Source organism: Malaclemys terrapin, chromosome 3 (genome assembly GCF_027887155.1).
Source record: "Malaclemys terrapin pileata isolate rMalTer1 chromosome 3, rMalTer1.hap1, whole genome shotgun sequence".
Taxonomy (NCBI): Eukaryota; Metazoa; Chordata; order Testudines; family Emydidae; genus Malaclemys; species Malaclemys terrapin.
The window spans coordinates 15,256,328-15,271,406 of NC_071507.1; the positions used below are offsets into that span (position 1 = coordinate 15,256,328).

Consider the following 15,079-nt stretch of genomic DNA (forward strand, 5'->3'; position numbering starts at 1 on the left):
CAGTGCTCTGTTCTAAAACAGAATGGCCAGTCCACACTGTTTCAGTCCTACTTCACCCTTAATTTTGCCTCAAAGAGCTTTGGGCTAGCTAAGCCTGGCAGGCCATGGTCTCCAAGTTGTTGGCCACAGACTAGGATCGCTAGAACTAGTGCTACGGCTTCACCACATCGCCCAGCATATTTTCTATGTCTGAGGCCAGGAAGAGGATGGTAGAACAGCCAGCTATGCTGCTAGAAGCCATTTCTAACTTCTCTGATTTTCTGTTTTTCTTTAACTTGCGGGGGTTTATTATTCAAGAACTATTTACTATTAATGTTTTCATTAACTAATAGAGTTAAAACATTTGTTATGAGAAATAGGATGCACAGAGGAATAAAATAATGCTACAAAGTGTAAGCAATAAAATGTCAATATGAAATTTCACTGATGTTCAGCAGCCGCAGGGTAAATTCTCAAGGGATATAAAGTAACTGACAACCACATAATCCGAATAAACAGGGAATGATATACAAGCCACCATATAGCATTTTTAAAGAAGAGTAGATTAAAGGAAAATAAAGTAGAATATAAATAAAAAGGAATATATTCAATTTTTTCACTTCAGAAAATGTTCCAGAAATGCACTCCCTGTATTTAAGGAATAGATGAGATTTCTGTTTCAAATGTAAATGAATATACAATAGGCTGGTCTCTTATTTATAGTAGAAAAATGTTATACCTATATAATATGAGGACTTTAACAGGAACAGCACCAATATTTTTCCCACCACCCAAAATGAAGGGACTTCTGGAATTGTGACACTAACGGAAAAATTTGCCTGGAAGAACATGGTCACAGATAAGACTGTGATCAAAGTTATGTTATACAGCGTAAGTGGTGAACAATACATACAGCTCTTGATAGTATTTTGAAGTGGATAATATTGAATTTGCCATTACTGGAGGACTGGGTGCAGATAAACAAAAATCTGCCTGCTTTGATGATAATCATAAGAGCATGGATGTATAAAATATCTAATCTGTAAATACTAAAATGGTAAGTCAAGCAATGCTCACAATCCTCTGTACCTCACAGATGGAGAGAGGCAAAGCTAAATCAAAAAGATCTCTTACACAATAGATTCCCTGATGCTTCTGAAATCCAAGTGACACTGTCTGGAATACTCACCTGATCCAAAATGCCTTGAAGTTAACAATAGGAGTGTTTCCTGACCCAGAAATATAGAAGGAAAAATCGACACTACAAGTATTTGGTGATGGATTGGATTCAGGACAAGAGCTGGCCAGAGAATTTTAAGTGCAACAATTTTCTGTTGGAAAATGCCATTTTGATAAAACCAACATTTCTGCAGATTTTTTTTTAAACTATAATTTATTTTTGTGTTTAGGAAAACTTTGTTTTGTAAACTTTTGGAAATTTTTGTTTGAAAACTTATTTTATGGGATTTTTTTCATTTTTATATTACTTTTATTATTAGTTCATCAAGTGTCAGTAGGAGAAGTGCATATTATGTGTTACTACTAATGACTTGGCATGAAATATTATAAAGCTAATAGATTGCAACAAAATTTTTATTTTAAAACAAAATTTTGAATGTCAAAATATCAAAATTTCCTGTGAAATAGAAATTCTAAGTTTTGACCAGCCCTATTTAAGGCCTGGTCTACACTAGGAGGTTTTGTCGAATTTAGCAGGTCTCTTTAAATCGATTTCTGTACTCTCCCCGACGAGGGGAGTAGCGCTAAATTTGACATGGCCATGTCGAATTAGGGTAGGTGTGGATGGAATTCAACGCTAATAGCTCCGGGAGCTATCCCATAGTGCGTGCACCACTCTGTTGACGCTCTGGACAGCAGTCCGAGCTCGGATGCTCTGACCAGCCACACAGCAAAAGCCTCGGGAAATTCTGAATTCCTTTTCCTGTCTAGCCAGTTTGAATCTCATTTCCTGTTTGGACATCGTGGCGAGCTCAGCAGCACTGGCAACGATGCAGAGCTCTCCACCAGAGATGACCATGCAATCGCAGAATAGAAAGAGGGCCCCAGCATGGACTGATCGGGAAGTCTTGGATCTGATTGCTGTGTGGGGCAATGAGTCCATGCTTTCGGAGCTGCGATCGAAAAAACGGAATGCGAAGATCTACGAGAAGATCTCAAAAGCCATGACGGAGAGAGGATACAGCCGGGATGCAACACAGTGCCGCGTGAAAATCAAGGAGCTGAGACAAGGGTACCAGAAGACCAGAGTCAAACGGATGCTCCGGATCCCAGCCCCAGACATGCCGTTTCTACGAGGCACTGCATTGCATTCTAGGTGCAGCTGCCACCACTACCCCACCACTGTCCGTGGACTCTGACGATGGGGTATTGTCGACGGCCGTTTCCTCTGAGATGTTCGCGGATGGGGAAGATGAGGAAGGAGATGAGGAGGACGAGGCAGTCGACAGCGCTTTCAACGCTGATTTCCCCGACAGCCAGGATCTCAACCTCACGGAGATCCCCTACCAACCCTCCCAAGGCGGTAACCCGGACCGTGAATCAGGGGAAGGATCAGTAGGTAAATGTTTTAAACATTTATTTTGAACAGAATAGGAATGGTATCTTAACAATAGATTTTTCATGATTAGTTTGTCCTAGGCACTTTAGTTTCTAGTCCTTGCCAGTGCAGCTACTGGAAAATTCTGTCAATATGTCCGGGGATAGAACAGAAATCCTCCTCGGACATCTCCACGAAGGTCTCCTGGAGATATTGTGAAAGCCTTTGCATCAGGTTCCTGGGGAGAGCGGCCTTATTGCGTCCTCCATGGTAGGAAACTTTTCCGCGCCAGGCTAGCAGCAAGTACTCCGGGATCATTGGCTCACAAAGCATGGCGGCATACGGCCCTGGTGCTTGCTGACATTCACGCAGCATGCGGTATTTCTCTGTCTCCGAAATCCTCATCAGAGTGATATCACTCATGGTGACCTGCTTTCAATTAGGGGAATGTTAGTATTGGGACTGATTGCCTGTTCCTTTACATAACTGTAACCGGCCATTTACAGCCACGCTGTGGAGGCGTGACAGAGGCAGCATGCAGGGATCTTTCCCGGGGACAGCCGTGAGGGGGGTGGGACGAGGCAGAGTTCATGCTGGCCGGATTGTCGGCAGCAGGAACTGGCCAACGCTAGGAGCATTGCTTGGAACAGGAAAGGAGGGCACTGCTATAAATTAAGCTTTAAGCAGCCAAAAGTCTACGGCTTACCATGTCCGCCTGCTAGCGGAATTCCGTTGTCCGGCCCCGCTTGTGTGATCTGTACAGCAAGACCCCAGGCACTCAATGGGAAGGCCGAAAATTCGTCCTTGTACTGAGTGCACATGTGCTAGGTGCTGTGCATGGTCTTGTTCACAGAGAAAGACTATATTCATTGTTTGCAAAACTGTATCTTCGTGAGGAATTCAATCCCTTTTCCCCATCCCATAGCTGCGAGTGTCTCCCAAGCTACCCCGGCATCCCCCTCCCAGAGGCTGGCGCAGATCAGGCGACAAAAGAGAAGGACACGGGACGAGATGTTCTCAGAACTTATGGGCTGCTCCCGAGCCGAGGCGGCACAGCAGACCCAGTGGAGGGAGAACGTCGCAATACCAGCGATCACACAGCGAATGGGAGGACAGGTGGCGGCAGGAAGACCAGCAGGCAACTCAAACACTGCTTGGACTAATGAGGGAGCAAATGGACATGCTCCGGCACCTTGTAGATGTTCTGCAGGACCGGAGGCAGGAGGACAGAGCCCCGCTGCAGTCTATCTCTAACTGCCCTCCCCCGCCACAAAGTCCCATCCCCCCCTCACCCAAAGTCCCAAGAAGGAGGGGCGTCAGGGGCCGTGAAAACAGTCACTCCACCCCTGCAGACTGCTCAAGTAACAGAAGGCTCTCATTCCCAAAGATTTGATAAATCCTTTCCTTCACTCCAAAAGCACCTCACCCAAGCCCCCGTCCCTGTTTCATCCCCTAACTGTGTAGTTGTTAATAAAAAATACGTTTCTGTTAATTACTGTTTCCGTCATGTTCTTTTAGAGGAGAGTGTGCTTGAAGGGGGGGAAGGGGGCTGGTAATTGGAGAGGACAGTCACCTTTACCAGGGTACAGACACAGGGGCAGGTTCAGCAGAAGGTCACACACACATTGCAGTCACTAGGCCACCCTGGTCAGTCTGGGAGGTAGTTTTCATGTTCTGTGTGGGGGGGGCTATGTGAGTTTGTGGTGGGGGAGGGCAGTTACAGATTGTATGCAGCGGTCCTTAGCCTGGATGACAGAGCCACGCAGCAGGGGATCTGTAACCGCCCTCCCCCACCACAAAGTCACATAGCCCCCACACAAAGAGTCCCGAAAAGGAGGGGTGGCAGGCTCTGTTGAAACAACCAGTCCACCAGTGCGGACCGCTCTAGGAGCAGGAGTCTGTCATTCCTCGAGTTTAGAAGCGTCCTTTCCATCACTACACCCGCTCCCCACCACAGACTGCGTCCCAGTTTCAACACTTTACCACAAAATCCTTGATAAAGAAAACGATGTTAATGAACAAAGTTTCATTAATTTTTTTTTAAAGTTGTGTTGGAAGGGGGGGAAGGGGGTTGGTAACTGGAGAGGATAGTCAACATTAACTGGGTAAAGAAACGGGGGCAGGTTCAGCTTCTGTTTAAACAAACTTAATAGTCACAGGTTACCCTGCTCACTCTGGAACCTAGCTTTCAAAGCTTCCCGGATGCACAGCGCATCCCGCTGGGCTCTTCTAATCGCCTGGCTGTCTGGCTGGGCATAATCAGCAGCCAGGCGATTTGCCTCAACCTCCCACCCCACCATAAACGTCTCCCCCTTGCTCTCACAGAGATTGTGGAGCACACAGCAAGCTGCAATAACGATAGGGATATTGGTTTCGCTGAGATCAGAGCGAGTCAGTAAGCTTCTCCATCTCCCCTTCAGACGTCCAAAAGCACACTCCACCACCATTCTGCACTTGCTCAGCCGGTAGTTGAAGAGTTCTTTTTCACTGTCCAGGGCGCCTGTATAGGGCTTCATGAGCCAGGGCATTAGCGGGTAGGCTGGGTCCCCGAGGATCACTATAGGCATCTCCACATCCCCAACAGTTAATTTGTGGTCTGGGAAGTAAATACCTTCCTGCAGCCGTCTAAACAGACCAGAGTTCCTGAAAACGCGAGCATCATGAACCTTGCCCGGCCATCCGACGTTGATGTTGGTAAAAAGTCTCCTATGGTCCACCAGTGCTTGCAGCACCATTGAAAAGCAGCCCTTTCAGTTAATGTACTGGCTGGCCTGGTGGTCCGGTCCCAGGATAGGGATGTGAGTTCCATCTATAGCCCCACCGCAATTTGGGAATCCCATCGCAGCGAAGCCATCTATGATCACCTGCACGTTTCCCAGGGTCACTACCTTTGAGAGCAGTAGCTCAACGATTGCGTTGGCTACTTACATCACAGCAACCCCCACGGTAGATTTGCCGATGCCAAAGTGGTTCGCGACTGACCGGTAGCTGTCTGGCGTTGCAAGCTTCCAGAGGGCTATGGCCATTCGCTTCTGGACAGTCAGGGCTGCTCGCATCAGGGTGTCCTTGCGCTTCAGGGCAGGGGACAGCAACTCACAAAGTTCCCGGAAAGTTCCCTTCCGCATCCGAAAGTTTCGCAGCCACTTGATTCATCCCAGACCTGAAGCGTCCCACCAGTCCGTGCTTGTTTCCCGGGCCCAGAATCGCCGTTCCACAGCATCAACATGACCCACTGCCACCATGATGTTCACAGTGCAGGGTCCCGTGCTTTGTGAGAGGTCTGTGCCTCTCTCAGACTTAATGTCCTCACTGCGCTGCCGTAGCCTCCTCGCCTGATTTCTCAGCATCTGCCTCTGGAAAAGGTGGATGATAAGGTACGAGGTGTTGACAACGGCCATAACTGCAGCGATGATCGCAGCGGGCTCCATGCTCGCAGTGCTGTGGCGTCCGTGCTGTCAATCACCAGAAAAGTGTGCCAACTGATTGCCCGCCGGCGCTTTCACAGAGGGAGGGCGGGAGTGAGGGTTGAATGACGACAGTTACCCAAAATGACTCTCGACACATTTTTTGCCCCAGCAGGCATTGGGGGCTCAACCCAGAATTCCAATGGGCAGCGGGGACTGCGGGAACTGTGGGATAGCTGCCCACAGTGCACCGCTTCCAACGTCGACGCTTGCCCCGTTAGCGTGGACTCACAAAGTTGAATTACTGTCCTTAGTGTGGATACACACGTTTGACTTTGTAATATCGGTTCCACAAATTCGCTTTAAGTAAAATCGAACTACTCTCGTAGTGTAGACATACCCTAAGGCTCATCTGTGAGTAAGATGACATCATGAATGGACTTACAACATTCATATAAAGTTTACATATAAGAGAGGGGAGCTACATCATATTGTTTGAAAATAATTAATGGTGTTATTTGGTACTTTCTAGGCCTCCAGATCGGTAATCAGATCTGTGTGGGCAGAAACAGTTCTTTTGTTGTTGTTATGGGAGCTGCTCTTCAATGGGAAAATGCAGCTCTGGGGACTGATCTTGCAAAGTGCTGAGTGGAGTTTAAACCTTGCAGAATTAAGCCATTCATTAGCAAACTGGCCTCATCATTAGAAAACAACTCAAATAAGAGGATGGCAAGCAACATGGAGAATCCCTTTAAAGATCTATTCCTGTGTAACCCTAAAATTAGTCTTTACTTGTAATGGTGTGTAGTTGCACCTAATGGTGCAAGTGAATAAGAAGCCATGGAATAAAGATACCTGATTTCCCAGAAGTCTCTCTTGCCTCATGTTGTAAAGATTAGATGATATTGTAAGAGAAAGGAAGGATTTTAGAAGTCGGAAGGATTTCACCTATTTATACAGTTAACTTACGACATGAAGGTAAAAAAATGGAGAAGTTGGATACAACAATTCAAAATAAATATGAATGGAACTATTATAATGAATAATAATAATGAATATTACAGTAGTGCCTCCAGGTCATCACCTCCATTATATTAGGCACAGTACAGACATGCAGTAAGAGAGAATCCCTGACCCCAAAAGCTTTCAATCTAAATAGACAAGGCAAATGAAGGGTAAGAGGGGGAAGAGACTTGTCCAAGGTCACTCAGGAGGTCAGTGGCAGAGCTAGAAATTGAACGTACGTCTCCTGAGTGCCTGTGTAGTCCTGTATCCAATGACCCACACTGCCTCCCACTGAACAGTTAGCCAGAAAAGCGCCACACTACGACAACGAACAGGAGAACGGGGCCAGCAAAATTCATTCTTGGGTCAAAATTTTTGAGGATTTATGTACTTGACAAAGAAATTTCAATGCCAGGGACCAAATTCTTCAGTGATGTACATCAGAGCAGACTGTACCCCCACATGCAGTACTTAGTAGTCACAAACTATGGCTTTGTTAGGAATAGGGCAAGCGTCTGCCAGTTGGTGAATAGACACAAGAGCTAAATTAATCAATTAACAGCATCCCCCCCTTACAAGTGAAGTTGCCATGTGTCAGTTGTGCACATTACATAACAAAATAAAACAAATAATACTTGCACTTATTTAGAACCTTTTCTCTACGGATACTGAAGCACTTAACAACAGGAGGGTATCATTTAAGGGAAACTGAAGGGCAGAAATAGAAACAGAGGCACTGTGAGGTTAAGTAATTAGCTCAATGTAACAATGAGTTAGGAACAGAGTCTGGAAGAGAACATAGACCTCATGACTCCCACGTCCTTGCTTTAAACAGAAGGCTCTACGGTCTCCTGTTGTCTCAAGTGAGACCCCTAGACAGCAAAGCTCCCATCTCAGAGAAGAGACAGGCCCCCACTCTGACCTAATCAATAGGATCTGTGTTAAGATTGTCCTAGCCAGACATATACAATACAGACCTTGGCATATTTGCCACAAAACCCCCCCAAACCTCTGTATAAGCACCTTGTAGCAAGTATATGTTATGATCGAATTATAGCAAGGATTATGTGCGATGAAACAAGATTAGCAAATGAGCAGAACTGAACTCTACACTAGGAAGTTTCAACAAATAAATTATACCAGACTGAAAAAACAACTCCCCTGGAAACCACATTGATTACTACATGCTCTCCGAAATGAAATTGTCTCAACCAATCAGGGAGAAGGGATAGACACTTATTTCACAGTTATGCAATTCCCTACGCTCACATTGTCTCAGGGGATCTAATTTGCATAATAACGACACAGAGATTTCTCAATAACCTTATAGTGTGTAAAGCCCTGTAGATTGTGTCAGGGGCATGACTGGCCAAGCACAGGGGAAGGGTTCTCACGGTGGCTACACTTTCTGATCATTTCTAAATTGACTCTCAAATCTATCTCTTTATCCTGGCTCAATCTCAACATGAAATAAGTGCACACTGATTATGCAAAACCCTCTGCTTTGATTTTCTATTGTCCCCCAAACTCACAGGCTACCTGTCCACAACAACCATGCTGTCTTCAGTCTGTGACTTTCTTCTACCCTGTCACTACACATAGCCCCAAATATCAAATACAACTTAATGTTAAAAGAAATCACTGTTAGTGTGGGAAAAAGAAGTGTGGCGGGGAACTAAGTCTTCTTCAAATGGCAAGGAAAATTGAGCAGGGATGGAGGTGTTGAGAGGTCTGAGGCTAGATAGGGTCAGAAGGTGGGGAGCCAGCGGAAGCTACGTTTTTTATGTGCCTATGGAAGGGGAGCACTGAGGGTAGAAACCAATCAATCAGAGAGGGAGATGTTATATATCCAGTAAATTACACAGTTGAGAAGACAAAGTACAGTTCTGTATAGTACAAATAAATAGTAAAAATAATTATATAATAAAATAATAATAATAATAGCTTGAAGGCTTCTCCCAGTTAACTCATTAATTTCTAGGCCAACAGACTGTAAGGGCCCTGGACTGAGAGTTTATTCCTCTAAACAGCTTAGCCTTGAACTTAACAAAAGATACAATTATCACATCATAAGCAAGAAGCACTCTCGGGCTCTTGTTGAGTTTACTCATATTGCTGTCATCATGCTACCGCCTAACTACATAATTAACTGTCTCCACTATACAAACAAATCTAAGGGAAGTGATAAGTGAACGATACATTAGCTTAAAAAAGCATGAGTACCATTTATATACAGAAGCGGGCCAAAGTCTATTTGAGATGATAAACTGGAGGTCTCTGCCCCATGCGGTTTTTAAAGGCTGTAGACTGACTGCTTTTGAATTCATAATGAAAGAGCAGATACCATAGGTAGGGCTCACTATTGAACCCAGTCTTCTAAGGAGAGGTTAACAAAATTGGAATCGTTAGGGCGCTAAGCATGTGAAGGCTGAAGGTATGAGTAAGGAGATGCTGGAGTTGTAAGTACTGTCAAACCTCTGACCTGGATAAACCGAGCAATATTTTTTCCAGTCAATGTTTTTAAATTCATTTCTTTTAAATACTCTTATGATCAGAAATAGCTACAGAAACAAATTGTAATTAAGACATGATTAAATGAGAAAATGTTGAGAGATCCTGTAGAGAGGAAGAAAAGTATATATAAAAAAGACATTAGGGGGGAAAAAAAACACAGAGCCAGAGAATAACCGTGGTTATATGTCAATATTGGTCTGACTTCAGTTATACTGACCTCAAAAGTGAAGAAATGTTAGCTGGGCTACATGCTGGCATGTGTGTAACTTTGGAGTTGTGATGTACCCTGCATCCATCCACCCTGTGTTAGAGTCTGATTAGCTCAGCGAAGCACAGCTTTATGCCAAATAAAGATACCTGAGTGACGAAGGCTGGAGTCGAACTGAGTTCTTGGGAAGCTGAGTGGAAACAGGTCTCGGAGGGAATCCCAACAGGCACTGTTTCAGCTTCTGGGCATGCGCACTCCTGCCTCCCTCTAGGTGCCCAGGCGCCTATCTGCCACCTAAACTCCAGAGCGATTCACGAACCAGGTGAAGATAGGCATTTGCTCAGAGACCGCCTACTGGGCTGGGCTCCTCTGGCAAGTTCATACAAAACTACTACTACTACTACTACTACGACAACAGCTGCCACCATAGGTGCTGGAACTAGGTGTGCTGGGGGGTGTTGCAGCACCCCTTGGCTTGAAGTGGTTTCCATCATCTCCAGGGTTTACAGTTTGGTTCTATGGCTGTCAACACTCCCACAATACAAATTGTTCCAGCACCTCTGGCTGCCACCACTGCCCATAACATTTAGCCCAATTGTTAGGATACTCACTTGGGCTGCGAGAGAACCCCGATCAGGTCTCCCCTCCAACTGAGGGAGAAGACGGGACTTGAACATGAATCTGCCACCTCTCTGGTGAGTGCTCTAACCACCGAGATCTGGGATATTCTGATGTGGGGCTCCTTCAGTGCACTCTAGATAAATAATTAGAGTCACTGGAACAGGGGGGCTGGATCCTGGGTCTGCCATGTGTGTGCTCTAACTGCCAGGCTACAGAGTCATTTTCATGCTTGTGCTCTCTCTCACACCTTTCTCTCTCTGGCCCAACTGACACTTTGAGAGTGAGAGAGAGAGAGAGACGAAGGGAACACCCAACCAATGGGGCTAAAAGAGTTGAGCTAAGTCCTTCTCCTCCTCCCACCGGGCAGTTACAACACCTCACTCATTTTGCGCATTCAGGCCTAACCTAATTACTCATGAGAATTCAAGCCAATATGATCATCCCAAACTTATGCCAAGAAAATCTTCATGATACTTTATATCTATTCATGATAGATATGATATAAATATAGAACTGTTTGTAATGTCTGTATATAGAGTGGTGGAAGCGATGGGGGCGTTTAAAGCCAGTGAAAGGAGCAGCTTTCTCGCCCTAACCTGCCTTCTCCTCACTTCCCAGCAGTAAAAAGAGAGGAAGAAGCAGTAAATTATCTAGGTTTGCCACCCATTCCAAAATTATATTGTGGTTGTCGCTATGTGATGACATTGCATCTTTTCATCATAATGTTACAACATCCTGAAATTTCATAATTCAGACACAAGCATGCAGTGATGGTCAACGTTGCCTCATGAGTTGCATTTAAGATTAAAGTCAATAGTTTAAAACTAACATGATTCAGAACTAACCTCATTAGAGCCAGCTAGGCCTGGAGTCAGCTATGAAGACTGTTGTGGAAATAATACTATAAAGCACAAATATTTCTAACCAGGGGGCCGGAACTTGTCCGACAAATGTTCTGAGCAAAATATGCAGCTTGAACGTGAAGGGTTGAAATTGTAACTGAGAAAAAAACAACCTTTTCCATTGCTGTAAGATGGCTATTGCTACTACTGCTTGAGCTCTGCTATGGTTATGGTCACATGACCCTGAGATTTGCAACCGAGACGCTTCAGCGGAGACTAACTGATGATACAGAACATTCTGGGAAAAGACAATTTCATTGAATGAAACAAAAATATATAGCAGGGGAAAGGTTTTAGTTTAAAGAAAGAATTGCCCCTTGGGTTGAAACCATGACCTCCAATGACCTTGTTTGTGGCTTTGGGCGCTGTTGGTCAGTTTTCCAAGCTGCAGGGCAATCGTTTTTCTCTCTCAGCTTCGTCTATTTCTCCTTCTTTTTCATATTTTGGCCAAGTTTGGTGCTCAGGAAAGTAACAGGTTGATAACGACGACAAGTGCAAGGCACACTGTCAGTGCTAGTCAATCTGCTCCACTTTGCTTTTACCAGGACTGACACCCTGCTATGCTGACACCAGCCCTCTCCCGATCAGAGACTTCCAACAGTGAAAGACTATGGCATGTGCTGGATTTGTTATACTGGCAAACCTTCAAATAAGTACTACGTTAAGACCATCAAACTACTTTCACTTTTGATATGTCTGATTTTAGTCTCCACAGGTGAAATGTTAGTGTATTTACCCCCTCTTTCACCTAGGTCCACTAAAAGGAAAACAGCCAAGACCTCCACTTTGCTCTGGGGTTCCCATGGCATTCAAGTTGACCCTGGGCACAGAACTTGAGAGTCCATGGTCTTTGCTTGGAGTCATCATCACAGGCAGAGTTTTAAAAAAAAGTTCTTTACTTGATCTGTATCATCAGCAAACAGATGTACAAAGATTGACTGACTGGCTCTATTTAGAAAACGCTGACACTTCTGAACACAGGAGAATCTATAGCTTCTTCTTCCCTTCCAATCTGCCCCAGGCTAGGGCTGATATTTCCCTTTTTTACCCACCTTTGCAGTGAATATTTGTCTGACTCATTTGGCGGGAAACAGACTAAAAAAGACCTTTTCCGATATTACAATTTTGTAAACACGGTTTGTTTAAAACCTCACAAATGTTATAGCTTTGTGTTCCAGAAAAACACCTATTCTTCAAATTCCTCAGCTGACACATCACCGCTGTGATGTGCTACACCCTGTCACATCACGTTACATTATACAGAGTAAACAGAAGAAAGGTTATAACCTTGGTGTGCATACCAACTGCCATGCAAGTATGTGTTTGCCAGCTATTCCTTCTATATATATGAATGCACTCTGAAAATACTAAAATCAGAGAAACTGTAGGCTTGAGGAAGGAGCTAGGGTATATGAGCGAAACACACTTATGATACATTATGAACAGACAGACACACATCTAATGCTAAGTAGATAGAGCATGGAAAGAGACCCTCACAAATGATAGAACACTAATATTCTTTTACCTGTACATAGTAGATTTCATCCGACAGGATTACAAAATGGTTGACTATGAGCCAGATTCTGGCTGCTGTATATACATAAAAGCACAAATGAAACTGCAGGGGCAGAAGGGGAATATTCTGGACTATTTTTGCACTGAATCTGGCTTCCCCACCAGTCCCCAGACAGGCCACTCCACGGGCTCTCCATGAGAGGAGTCATGGAGGGGCTTCTGAGAAGTTGCCTATAGGTCAGGAGATACAGTCTGCAGATTGTACACATTAATACCTTGAGTCAGCAATGGCAATATACCTCATGAAGGCTTGATAAAATACCCACAATCTGTATATCTATTACTTCCATAAAAACTGTTAGAAGAACACTATTAAGGTTGCAAAATCAAGCACTCAAAAGTTAGGAAATGCTTTTATTTAGGTTGACCTTGCAGTCCCAGTTTCCTTGTCCCAATCTCCACCACCCCAACTACCACTCCTATTTTACATCTCCCAGCCCCTACCCCTCCTTATCCTTCAGTCCCAGTTTCTGTCCCCCCTTGACTCCTTGTCCCAGTTTACCTACCCTACTAGGTTATGGTGTATGGGTGTTACACCATGGCTGGCTCTTCCCCATTGCTGAATTGTTTTCGGTCTGAAATATCATCTCAGGAAGACAAAAGCGACAGGTCTGGCTAGCCTCAAAGCTCTTAGTATCTTTTAGGACATAGATGGCAAATACTGTACTGGGGGTATTACAAATAAAATGGGAATCAATTCATTTAAAAATCAAGACCTAAAGTTGAACGGCCTCTTCATTTCATTTGACATTTTGGGTATTGGTACTTTTAAAAAAACAAGTCCCATTCTGTAGCAGACATTAAGTCACAATAAACAAGAAAAAAAAGTGAAGGAATGCCATAATTATTCTAAAAACCTGACTGAAAACTATAAATCTCTTTCAAGTTCAGGTACACAGAGCCTTGTGTAGACCCTCTGCAGCTAAGCAAAGCAGCTAGCCTTTGATGTACTTATAATTATTAGGGGCTTAAGATTATGTCTTTAGGCAAAGCTGCCTAGCAGTAGGAAAACATAGATCAAAACTGACATCAGGACACAATGAAGTGAAGATAGGTGAAGAGGAGGCACAAATACTTTGGCATAACTCAAGTAAAACAAGTACCTGATGTGATGCTGCTCAAAGACAATGCAAGAAGTAAAGCAATTAGTGACCAGAATCTCTACAACATTAAGAGTTGAAGATTTATTTTCATTAATGTTTAGAAGAAATGAAAACGTTAAGTAACAAAAACTAAACAATAAAATCAAGCAGAACATTCAGACAGTCAATTCACAAAACCATGTAAAATATGTAACAACAACGAGGGTCTAACACCGCAAACGGAAGGATTCAGGACTAAAGGTGCAGCAGGGCTGCAATCTGCAAGGAACTGAATGCTCTGAGTTCCCACTGAAACTAATGGGAATTGAGCGCCCTCAGCACCTTGCACGACCAAGCCCTAACCCAGCTGTCACTCATCCTGTTGTTCCTGACCTGGGGTACCTCAGGTCAGTGTGTGGTCCGGATCCAAAGTCCATTGACGTAAATGGGAATTTTTCTACGGACTTCAGTGGGTTTTGGATCAGATCCTATGTGTGGCAATAAGTATGCATAATTAAATGACTTAAAGAGATGAGGGGGAGCTTTATAATGCATTCATTATGCCTGGCACAGTATTCTGAAAGGTCACATGGTAGAGCTCATTTCTCACTATAGGTTAACTGCCAATTGTGTGTGAAAGGAGCATTTTGGATTCAAATGGGTATTTCTTTGCCTCCTGGGGGAAAGAGTCATATTATTGGAATACTCTAAGCAAATGATTTGGCTCCTGAGGATTTGATTGACTTAAACTGGGAATCTAAATAAATGAACAGGAGCTCCGGTATTTAAATTGGAGGCCCTAACTTTTTAGAACACTTGAACATAAAGTTATGCACATCACGTCCCTTATCATTTGAAGGCTGGCACTGGAATATTCTGATCTGGAACAATTAGATATTGCTTTATTTTTACTGTACAACACAACTTTATTTTGGATAGCACCTTTTATACATACTATATCCCAAAACATTTTACAGCATGAAATAATAAATAACAGCAGAGGCAGAGAGAAATAAGGAGAAACGGTAAGTTTTCATCTAAAATTGTAAATGTGATGGAAAGACAATGAGGCAGGTAGATATGAGAAAGCTGTTTCAGATGGGAGGTGGCTCTCTCACCAGTAGTGGAGAGGGTGCGTGAGGGGACAGAAGAAAGGCTAGTGCTAGAAGAATGAAAGGAGTGGTGAGGGAACTGAAGAGAAATGAACTCTATCAGATAATAAAAATAAGAGA

At 44.0% G+C, this 15,079-nt stretch overlaps 1 protein-coding gene across 3 annotated transcripts in view; it reads right to left on the bottom strand.

The window, feature by feature from the left end:
• The window catches only part of WDPCP (WD repeat containing planar cell polarity effector), a 246,576-nt gene that overhangs the window by 42,822 nt on the left and 188,675 nt on the right, over positions 1-15,079 (bottom strand). The window lies entirely within an intron of this gene.